The sequence below is a fragment of the Acinonyx jubatus genome, chromosome B2 (assembly GCF_027475565.1).
Source record: "Acinonyx jubatus isolate Ajub_Pintada_27869175 chromosome B2, VMU_Ajub_asm_v1.0, whole genome shotgun sequence".
NCBI classification, from domain to species: Eukaryota; Metazoa; Chordata; class Mammalia; order Carnivora; family Felidae; genus Acinonyx; species Acinonyx jubatus.
The window spans coordinates 129755147-129768136 of record NC_069385.1 but is presented as its reverse complement, the minus strand read 5'-3'; positions in this window follow the sequence as shown (position 1 = coordinate 129768136).

Below are 12990 nucleotides of genomic sequence, written 5' to 3'. Positions count from 1 at the left end.
GGGACCAGCAATAGAAGAAGGAATAAGGATGAGAAGGAACACAGATTGCTCTACTGGGTACCACCAAACCCAGTAATGAAGGGGCTGTGCTCATCTTTGAAAATCTTCTTCCAGGGAGCTTCAGTAGTTCTGTTATTTTGGGTAACTGATTTTCTATAAAAATTAGTGAGTATGACCTCACCAAGAAATACAAGACCAGAAATGAAAACTCAATCCACATCTTTTACTGCAAATAACTAAGTCAAAGAAGGAAGCATATTGAGATTTCAAAATGAGATTCCAAATTGGCAAAATTGTACTTTATCTCATAACCAGATGATATAGACTTGTAAAGGCATGTGCTGCATAATTTTTTACTTACTCAATTAAGACCAACATTTCATACAAATGATAATATTAATTCAACCATTCTGTCTTTATGCCAATATCATTTTTAAAAAGTCTATGTGAGGTTGAAGTAAAAAAAAAAATAGATATTAATGAAAAAGTGAATGGCAATTATATTCAGATACATTTGAAAAATTAATACATTAATTTATACTGTGCTTATAACTGAAATTATTTTGCTTTCATTATTTTATCAGTTTTCATAAACATGTTTGTGCAATTCACAGAAAAAATAAATAAATAAAATACTCAGAAGATTGTACACTACATGTTAACTAACCAGAATCTAAATAAAAACTTGAAACTAAAAATAAACAAAAAAACAAAAAAAATTAAAAAATTTTTGAAAGAAAAAATAAATAAAATAAAATAAAATACTCAGAACACAGAGGTGGGAATGGGAGGAGGAAAAACTAAATAAAAGTGGTCAAAAGATACGAACTCCTAATTATAATATACATAAATACTAAGGATGTAATGTACAATCTGATGACTGTAGTTAATACTGCTGTATGTTATATTTGAAAGTTTTTAAGAGAGTAGAACCTAAAAGTTCTTGTCATTAGGAAAAAAATCTTTTTAAATATTTTTCTTTCTTTTTCTATCTATATGATAAGATGAGTATTAATTAAACTTATTGTGGGAATCATTTCATAATATGTGTAAGTCAAATCATTATGCTATACATCTCAAGCTCATATAGTGCTATGTCAATTACATCTCAATAAACTATATAAAAAGAAAAAAGATAAAAGAATATTTGTAAATATAAGCATCATTTTCTTGTTCTGACTGTAATAGAAATGCCATTAACTATAATGATGACTATTACTGGTTTGGGACATACTTTATAATATTAAGGAAGAATCTATATAATTTATTAGGAGTTTTTGTGAATCAATAGCTATTCACGTTTTACCTATTGATGGGATGAATTATATAAACAGACTACCAAATATTTAACCACCCATGAATTCCAGGAATAAATCCTCAGTCGCAACATATTATTGTTAACTGTTATATTTTTATTGCGTTTTTATCTCTCTGCATAAATAAATTTGGCCTACGTATTTTTTTCTTTGAGTAATTTTTGTCAGGTAACAAGATTTTGCCATCTTTGTAACACAAACAGAGATGTTTTCTATTTTTTTATATCCTTAGGAACATTTTAAAAACTAATGGATTTAATGTGTCCTTAAGGAATTAAAAAACAGGTTGCTTATGCAATCACCTCGGCTTGATGTCTTTTTTAATGTACTTGTTTAAATTTAAAAAATCTTAAAATCTTATTAATCATTCAAAAGTTTCCTCTTTTTTCCTTGAATCAAGAAATTATATATTTACATTTGTATTTATTTCCTTGACAATCACCCAATTTATTAAAATATTGTATTAGTACACATTAAAGCTTTTACACCTCTCCATAAGATATACTGCTGGTTACCTATCAATATCCATTGCTTCCTCTCCTTTATTATATTTTGTTAGGCGTAGCATTGTACTCAGCTAAAAATGCTTAATCTCCCAGTCTCCTTTGCGATTAGGATTAGCCTTGCCACGCATTTCTGGTCAATGAAAAGCCAATGGAGAGTGCTCCCTTTCCAAATCAAAACATACAACCTCATAAAGATAAAGCTTTTAACTTTCTCCCTCCTTCCTGCCTGGACTGCCGATACAATGCCCAGATGTGCACCCACAAACTTGTGACCATAAGGGTGATAGCCACAGAGAAAGAATAGCAAAATAGGAAGTTATAAGAAGTCCCAGTGCTTTGTTCCTTTCAGTTCTATTAAGACATGATTGACATACAGCACTGTGTAAATTTAGGGCATACAGCATAATGACTTTACTCACATATATAGGAAAAGAACCATCACAGTAAGTTTGGTTAACATCCATCATCTCCTATACATACAAAAAGGTAAAAAGCAAGAGAAAAACGTATTTTTTCCTTGTGATGAGAACTTTTAGGATCTACTCTCTTAGTAACTTTTAATGTACCATACAGCAGTGTTAACTATAATTTTCTGTTGTACATGGCATCCCCAGTGCTTATTTATCTTATAAAGGGAAGTTTGTACCTTATGACCACCTTCATCCAATTACCCCATGCCCCACCTCCTGCCTCTGGTAGCCATAAACTTGGTCTCTTTTTTTATAAGTGAGATCATGCAGTATTTGTCTTTCTCTGTCTCAGTTCACTTAGCATAATGCTTTCAAGGTCAATCCATGTTGTCACAAATGTTAGAATTTCCTTCTTTTTCATGCATGTGGTAGGCCACGCAGTTCTCGTGTTTGATGTAGTCGTGAGCTGACTATACAGCTCTGGACTTCTTCTTTCTAGGGCTCTTGTTGCATGGGGAAATTATAATTCTTACTTATTCTATAGAAGACATGATTATTTGCATCAAATACAGTTCTAAAAGATGTACTCTCTACCGGTAGCTCAGAACTGACTTTTATAAAGTGTATACAAAATGCCCCCTATTGCCCCCATATCCGCACTTTATATGTTTATCATGTAAAATCTCCACAACTGTCCTATGAAGTAGATGTTAATATTCTCCTAACTTTATGACAGAAGGAACAGATAGCTAATAGCTCACAGTGATAAAATTTAAAGGCAGCAAATGTAACTTCAAATCCCAAACTCAACAATTCTGTATATAAAGCTGTCAGCACAATATCTGGTCCATATAAGTGTTCAATGAGTGGGTGAAGTTGTTGATATTAATATACTGTAATCATGTTATCATTATATTTACAACAACAGAGATTTCCATCTTTTGGTATCCCTATCAATCTTGCTAGAGGTTCATCTATTAATTGGACATTTTCAGAAAATACCTTTTGGAATATTTTTATCAGTTCAACTCTGTTTCTATTTTATAATTCATTAATTTTTGCTCCCACATTTTTAATCCCTGCTATTCCTTTCAGTTATTTTTGTATTTGTATATGGTTTCAAATTTATTTACTCAATTTTAAGGATATTTTATAATGAAGCTAGTAAGGGCAATACACTTTCTTCTTTGCTTTTAATTTTTTTTAATGTTTATTCATTTTTGAGAAAGAGACAGAGTGTGAGTGGGAGAGGGGAAAAGAGAGACTGAGACATAGAATCTGAAGTAGGCTCCAGACTCTGAGCTGTCAGCACAGAGCCCAACATGGGGCCCAAACTCATGGACCATGAGATCATGACCTGAGCCAAAGTCAGAAGCTTAATCGACTGAGACACCCAGGAGCCCCATTTTCTTCTAAAGTATGTTTTGGATATCATATATATCCAACGATATATTCAATTCTCTTTTTTTTTTCTTTTTGACTTAATAACGATTAGGAGAAACCAAGTAAAGCTGATTTTTTTGATGATCAAGTTGTAGTTTTCGTTGGAATTAAATCTTGTTTACTAATTTTTGTTTTAACTAGATTATGAAAAAAAATGTTTGTTCTTTGGGGAATTTATTAAGATATTTCTTTCTGGCCTCACAAATTATCAATTTTTATGAAAGCCCAAATGATGTAGAGAGAGGCCCATTTCCTTTTGTCAGTTACAAAGTTCCACACATATCTATTAAATTAACCTTACCAATAGTATTCCCTTGATCCTCTATGTATTTACTTGATCACATAAAGTGGGAAAAACAGTCAAAATCTCCGACTAAAATGTTTCCACCATTTCTTCCTTGCATTTTGATAATTTTACTTTGTATGTTTTGAGAATAGATTATTCAGCACACAAAGATTAATGTTACAGTTATCATTGTGTATTGTGCGCTTTCGCAATATAAAGGGGTTCTCTTTATTCTGTGTGATTATTTTAGCCTTTGTCTGATTTTAATGGACCTTTTCATTGTCCCACAAATAAGCTCTGTACCCCTTAGGAATCACTCCCCACTTCCCGGTCTCCCCATCCCCTAGAAATCATAATATATTTTCTGTCCCTATGAGTTTGTTTATTCTGAACATTTCATACAAATAAAATCATACAATAGGTGGCCCTTGCTCCGGCTTCTTTCACTAAGCATAATGCTCATTTTAATATTTCAAGCAGCCCTGATTTCTTTTTTGTTCATTTCTTTTCATTTGCCTGATTCGATTTGAGTCCTTTGTTTTTAATGCATTCATTTTTGTTCTTATAAATATTATGTTTCTTCTTACTTTGGTCCTCTTGTTCTGTGTTTTCTGTTTTTAAGCATCTTCTGCTATTTGTTTGCTTTTTTCTTTTCTACACAGACAGCGTTTGTCTTCTTTTTGGTCCACTTCTTTCCAAAGGTGTTTTTCTTATTTTTAATTCAATTAGTGATTGTTCAGAATATCTTAATTTCTATTTATCTAATTGTCAGAATGACAAGTGATACAGAGACCTATTTAAGTCTTTTTATTTGAGAAATCTTCCCTCCACCAGTTTCAGTCTTTATAAATATTATGTCAGATTTTAAGTCCGGGTTTTCATTACGTTATAGGCATACTTCAGAGATACTGCACCTTTGGTTCCAGACCATCACAATAAAGTGAATATCTCAATAAAGCAAGTCAAGTGAACTTTTTGGTTTCCCAGTGCATATAAATGTTTACACTCTACAGAAGTCTACTAAATGTGCAAATAGCGTTGCCTAAAAAAAAAAAAAAATACATAACTTATTTTAAAAATACTTTATTGTTACAAAACGCTAACCATCATCTGAGCTTTCAGTGCATAATAATTGCTCACCAGATCACCGTAACAGATATAATAATAATGAAAAGGTTGGAAATGCTGCAAGAATTACCAAAATGTGGCACAGAGACCTAACGTGGCACAAAGACAGATAGAATTGTCAATGCACGCAGGCTACAAGCTTTTAATTTGTTTTTAAAAACCCAGTCTCAGGGCGTCTGGATGGCTCAGTGGGTTGAGCAACCAACTTCAGCTCAGGTCTTGATCTCACGGTTCGTGAGTTCGGGCCCGCGTCAGGCTCTGTGCTGACAGCTCCGGGCCTGGATCCTGCTTCCAATTCTGTGTCTCCCTCTCTCTCTGTCGCTCTCCTACATGCGCTCTGCCTCTCAAAAATAAAGAAAACTAATTTTTAAAAAATTAAATAAATAAATAAAAACCCAGTCTCTGTGAAGTAAAATAAATGGAAGCACGACAAAATGAGATATGCCTGTATCACTGTTGAATTTTTCATCGATCTTTTAGGAGCAGGGTTTTACACCTTACGCTAGATTACATTTTGGGGTTTTTTTACAATCTTACATTATCCAAAATTGCTCCAAGATACGGTGTGTGTTCACATCGTGATCACTCTCGTGATGAATTTTCACCCACTGCACTTGGCAAGAATACATCTTCAAAGTCATAAATTACCTTGCCATTTGAAAATATGTGTGGGCCTTTCTGCCTCAGCATTGGGTATGTTTTCTCCTAACTTTTTATACCATGGCAGAGGAATTTGAGTCAGATTGGTCTGAGCTGATTGTCTTAAAATATTCATTTTTTATTAAGATATAATTAACATACCACAAAATTGCACCATTTCAAGTAATAAGTCAGTAGTTTTTAGTGTAGTCACAAGGTTGTACAACCCTCACTACTATCTAATCCCAAAGCCTTTTCATTGTCCCGAAGATAAACGCTGTACCCATTAGGAATCTTTCCCTTCTTCCTCCTTCTCCTCATCCCCTGGAAATCATAATATATCTCCTGTCTCTATGAATTTGTTTTTTCTGAACATTTCATATAAATAAAATCATGCAATAGGTGGGCCTTGTGCCTAGCTTCTTTCTTTTCTTTCTTTCTTTCTTTTAATGTTTATTTTTGAGAGACAGACAGAACTTGATGGGGGAGAGGCAGAGAGAGAGAGAGAGAGGGAGACACAGAATCTGAAGCAGGCTCCAGGTTCTGAGCTGTCAGCACAGAGCCTGATGCACAGCTCAATCCCACCAACTGCGAGATCATGACCTGAACCAAAGTCGGATGCTCAACCGACAGAGTCACCTGGGTGGCCCCCCCTTTTTTTTATTTCTTTTACTGTGGCTTCTTTCACTAAGCATAATGCTTACAAGGTTTATCCATGCTGTAGCACATGTCAGTGTTTCATGTCTTTTTATGACTGAATAATCCATTTTATGGCATTAATACATTTTGTTTATCCATTCATCATTTGATGAACATTTGTGGCATTTCCACTGTTTGACTCTTATAAATAATGCTGCTATGAATATTCATGTATAAGTTTTTGTGTAATCATGTACTTTCACATTTCTTGGATATACACCTAGGAATAGAATTTGCTGGGTCATGTGGTATCTCGTGTTTAAAGTTAAAGAATGGCCAGACTGTTTTCCAAAATGTCTGCACCATTTTACACTGCAACCAGCAAGGTATGAATGCTTTTCACTTTCTCATCCACATGTGTCAATTTCTGTATATTTATTTATTTGTATGTTCTTACAGTCATTCTAGTGGGTGTGGAGGGATGGTTCACTGTGGTCTTGATTTACATTTGCCAAATGAAATTAAGCATCTTTTCAAGTCCTTAATGATCATCTGTACATCTTCTTTGCAGAGATTCAAAACCTTTGTCTGTTATTTAATTGGATTATTAGCTTTTATTGTTGTTCTAAGAGTTATTTGTATATTTGTATACTAAATCCTTATCAGATACATGATTTCCAAATATTTTATCTCATTCTGTCCTTCCTTGGTAGTGTCCTTTGATGTGTAAGTTTTTGATTTTGATGAAGTCTGGCTGATTTATTTATCTTTTGACTGTGTTTTGATGTCCTATCTAAGAAACTATTGCTCAGTTTAAGATCAAGAAGATATGCATGTAAGTTTTCTTTTAAAAACATTATAATTTTAGCTTTTGTATTTAGGTCATTGATCCATTCAGAGTCAATTTTTTGTATATGGTGGGAGATAGGCATACAAAATACATATGTGGATACCCACTTGTCACAGAACCATTTTTTGTAAAGACTGTGCTTTCCAAGTTGAATACTCTTGGTGCCCTTGTTGAAAATCAGCTGGCCACATGTGAGGGTTTATTTCTGGACTCTAAACACTATTCCATTGAACTATTTTTGTTTATTCTTATGCCCGTATCATATTGTCTTCATTATCCTCACTTTGTAATCGGTTTTGAAATCAGTAAATTGAATCCTCCAGTTTTGTTCTTCTTTCTCAATTTTATTTATTTATTTATTTATTCATTCATTCATTCATTCATTCATTTGGCTATCCAGTGCCTCTTGCAATTCCACATGAATGTTAGGATCAGCCTATCTGTTGCTTGCTTGCTCTCTTTCTTTCTCTTTCTTTCTTTCTTTCTTTCCTTCTTTCTTTTTCTTTGTTTTAAGAAGAAAAAAAGCAGTAAAAATTTCGATACTGATAATTCTGCAGATGAATTTAGGGTATGCTGCCATCTGAACAATATTAAGTCTTCCGATCCATGAACAAAGGCTGTGTTTCCATTTATTTCATGTCTTTCAGCAATTGTTAAAGTATCTTTAATGTCTTCCAATGCTTTACAGGTTTCAAAGTATAAGGCTTGTACTTCCTTGACTACATTTATTGCTGAGTACCTTTGTCTTTTTGGTGCCGTTACAAATGGGATTGTTTTCTTAATTTATGGATAATCCATGGCTAGGATATAAAATTACAAATGAATTTTGCATAATGATTATATATCCTGCAACTTTCCAAAGGCATTTCTTATGCCTAGTAGTTTCTCACGGATTTTTATGGCTTTCTATATTTTCATGGCTTTCTATATATATTTTATGGCTTTCTATAGGTCATGTCATCTGGAAATAGAGATAATTTTACTTCTTCCTTTCCAATCTGGGTAACTTTATTACTTTTTTTGCCACGTACCTCTGACTAGAATTTCCAGTACAATGTTGAATAGAAGTAGTGAGAGTGGACATCCTTGTCTTGTTCCTGACCTCAGGGGGAAAGTTTTTCAGTCTTTCATCAGTAAGTATTATGTTAGCTATGGGTTTTTGTTTTTGTTTTTGTTTTTTTTCATAGATGCTCTTTATCAGGTTATGCAAGTTCCATTCTATTCCTAGGCTTTTGAATGTTTTTTTTTTTTAATCATGAAAGAATGTTGGATTTTGTCGACTATTTTTCCTTTTTATTGAGATAATCATGAAATTGGTGTACTACATTAACTGATGTTCATATATTGAACCAACTTTGCATTCTTGGAATAAATTCCACTTTGCCATGGTATATAATCCTTTTCATAGGCTACTGGAGTTTGTTTGTTAGTATTTTTGAAGATGATCTGAGTTTAGTTTAAATATTCCAAGGCTCTTTATAGCAGAGTGTGTAAGACCCAAGACTAAGGATTTGGTTCATGTCCTTGACCCTGTCACTTAATTACTGTGAAAATTTAGTTCCTATTTTCTCCAAACCTCATTTCCCCCATCTGTAAAGTGACGGCAATAACAGTATCTATGGCACAGAGATGTTTTAAGGAAAAATAAATTAAGTTTCCAAAGCACTTAGACCAAGTCCATTATATGTGATTAATGCTAGCTACCACTTTAACATTCTTTTTTTCCCTGAGTTTTTTTTTTTTTTTTCTTAAACAAAGTGATGTAACATTTTACTCCAGTCTGTGGACGAGTCTCCTTTACATTTATTTTGCCTATAGCGCGGCAAATATACACATATGCTTTTCTTCAGCTAAATAAAGTTACTTATTATGTTTCTCATTGTTACTTCTGTTGCATCTGGGCCACTCTCTTTCAAACGTTCATTTTACATTGGCCTTTCTGTTTCATCATCCTGTCTTTTATTCTCAACCTATTCTCATCATATGTTATTCAATTCCTGATTCTTCCTCAGTAAAAATCTTTATCGTGACATACTTCTACTTCCTTAGTTCCATGTCATTTTCACTACAAAATTAAAGTATAAGAAATAATTATTCTCATTTTATTGATGAGACATTAAGTAATTTGTCTTGCATTGAAGTTAGTCACTGATCTAAGGAAACAATATAAGTCCTTCTAACTTTTAAATAAAAGTATTTTTTCCACTTGGGCTTCCACATTTTGGACTCTTTCCCAGTTTTTCATTGAGTCCAATATAATAATGTAACATTTAACGCAATTGAACTCTTTTGGTAAGTAAATAGAAAAAGAAAATGTAAAGCATTGTTCAAATACTATACAAGGTCAAAAGAGAGAAAGCAGAGTCATTTTTAATAACTACATGGAAAATTTGAGTTGGATTATAGTATCAAATAGCATAGATAGAAATGAATAGCAGTTCATAGAGTAGACCCACAGCTTAGAGAAAAGATATTTGAAATCTTTCCTTTTTGTGTATAAATCACACATATAAGTTCAATAGTTAATGGACTACAATACACATGAACTAATTCATTTTCTAATTTCCTAATAATTCATTTTCTACATACTTTAACATATCTTTAACCTAGTTTAGATTTTATTTTTAATTTAGCTTTCAAAAATTACTAACATGTTTTAACTGTCAATCTGCTAATGTCAAGATTTATGTCAAGAATTATGGACCTAATTTCTGTATTCATGTATCATTATTGTCATTTTTTTTACATTTTTCATTTTTGTTTATGATGATAAACTTATAATTATGGATTAAGTTAGAGATGAAAATTCAACATCTTTGTTGTAACAGTCTTTTTTTCCTTTCTGAAATTATAGTATACAAAAATAAATAACATGGCCACAAAATTTTTTCAACATTTTTACACACATGAAAACTTTTTGGCTCTTTCATCGTATGGTGTTTGTTAATCATCCACTTATTCAACAAGCATTTTGGGGTCTCTTAATTCATTCCAGCTCCTTTGCTTGGTATAAGGCAGCATCTTCAATTTCATAATAGAATGGAAGGAATGTTGTGTCAACTCTGCCTTGGGTGTTGGAGACGAAACTACAGTATAAGTACTATTTCTACCTAGTAATGGAGGTCGGGTAGAAGCTTGACAGGTGTAGAAGGATAGAAAGTAAGCTTTTCTGTTACATTATTTTATTTTTGAAAATTAAAAAAATCTCCAAAATTTCTCAGACTAGAAACTCTATGTTTACTATTTTGAGAAATATTAGAGCCCCAACACATAGCATGGCCTGAACCTTAGGCAGAAAATGCAGAGGTAAATAGTAATTACTGGGTTTTGTTGTTGTTGTTGTTCCTGCACTATCTTGATTGGTCCTGGAAAAAAGAGCTGATTCTCATTTTATAATTTGAAAAAAAATAACTTATAAGTAATAGTTTTTATAACTATTTTATCAACTAGCAGAAATTATCTACAAAGATAGGTGAGTCAGGAAAAAGTTAAACGACTGGCAAGAGTATTCTAAGACTGTCGGTAAATAGTGACTAAGATCAGACCAGTAACACCCTGAACACCAAATTTGGGATCTAAATCCAGCTGTGACAGTCTATAACATAAAACCAACATTTTAGGTCTTGAGTTCCACATCTACAAAATAAAAGAGGTGTATCTCTCTGGTGTTCTATAACACAAAACTCCCATTATTTAAAAAGTCATTAACATTAAAATGAACTAAGATTCAGATTTCAGGTAACTTCAGTTCTGTGGAACATCCTGACTTATAAATAGATAAAGAATGGTCCCCTGCTGGTCAAAGTATTTTTCAAAAGCAATTGCAATTTAAATAGACCTCCCACATGTTATATTATCTGATTTCTCAACCCACAACAAATTATAAAACTGGGAGTAGTCTGGGGAAGAAAGAATTACAAGAGTTACAAGAATTATCTTTCTTACCGCAAGAAGTGATAGTTGAAGTAAACACAATTAAAGTTAAACTAAACAGATAACTGGTGGCCTCCCTAAACTGCATGCTGCAGAACTCACACTGAAAATCAACTCTGTGGGAACACTTTGACAACTCCAGGTATACTAGATTCCATACGACAAACAATTCTTGCTGAAATGATCTCATAATCAAATATAATAAATCAGAAGAAGAAAAAGAATGTATAAACAAGCTATATTTCCTAGGATGTGATAATTATTATAAAATAAGCTTATTCTTCTTAAGTGAATAAGGATACAAAAGAAGTGATAGAACCATAATACAAAGACCAAGAATTACAAAAAGGAAGAGGACAGTTGAGAAAAGAAATAAACAGAACTTTTATAAATCAAAATGAGTAGCCAGAGAGACAATTGGTGAACTGAATAATTGATCTGAAATAATAACCTGAAATGCAGGTCAGATTAACAACAACAACAAAAATGTAGAAAATGAGAAAGAAAAAAATAAGATTGAGAGATAGGATGTGTCCAATAGAATAACGAACAGAACAAGAAAGAAAACGGGGAGGCAATATTTTAAAATATGGCTAAAGATTTTACAATATTAAAGAAAAGTAAGAGTCTCTTAGATTATAGAAAATGATAAGTACTAAACAAAATAAATATAATCTAATTACATCTAACTATGTGATAGTGAGGGGAAAAAACATTTAAAAAAAGAAAAATTTCTTACAGCAACTAAATACAAATTACTAATATAAAGAAAATCACTAGGCAGACAGGAAACATCTCATTAGCAACAATTAATGATAACATATGATGGAATTGGGTGCCTGGGGGGCTCAGTTGTTTAGGCTTCGGACTCTTGATTTCAGCTCAGATCATGATCTCAGAGTTCGTGAGTTTAAGCCCCGTGTTGGCCTCTTCACTGGCAGTTTGGAGCCTGCTTACGATGCTCTCTCTTTCTCCCCCTCTCTAGCTTGCTCACTTTCTCTCTCAAATAAATAAACTTTTAAAAAATATATCATGGCATAAAATGATGTAAAGTGCTTAGGCAAAATAATTGAAAAGCTAGAATTTACACTCACCTAAAATATCCTTCAAGAGTGGTAGACAGATAAATATTTTCAAAAAATTAAACACTTAGAATATGTCACTCTGGCCAAAACACAAACAAAAAAGCAAAGATGATAGATGATGATAGATAGATTAGATAGATACATAAAAATAAACCTACTAGTAATTGAAAGGTAACTGAAAAAAGAAATTAATTGAAGAAAATTGAAACTAGGAGGGAAGAAATGATGGTGTAGGGAGCAAGGAAGACTTCCATTTCCAACCAGAATGGATTAATAAGGGAAGGATTTACCCTCCCCCTTAAAAACTAAATAACCGGAAAACATGTGTGACACAGTTTTTAAACGTTGGATGACAAGGAAACAAAGGAGGTAAATCTAACAAGTTTTCCAGCGGTCTGGAGAGAATTTCCAAGCACACACACAGTGGGTAGAAGCCCAAACAGCACGCCATGACCTAGCTTAGTTGAGGAGACAGTGTGCAGAGTTTAGGGAGATAGAGGGCTAGGATTTGAGGCCAAATGTCAAGGAAGGAAAGAGAAAGAACTCCTCTGGAGGTCTGCAGAAGGAACCCCTAAAGATTTTGGCTAAGAACTGATACAGATAAGTGTAAGGATGCTATGCAAGACCAGGAAATATCCCAGCTGTAAGAAGTAGGAAGAACGGGATACCTGGGTGGTTCAGTCTTAGGTTAAGCGCCCAACTTCGGCTGGGGTCATGATCTCACGGTTTGTGGATTCGAAACCTGTATCCGGCTC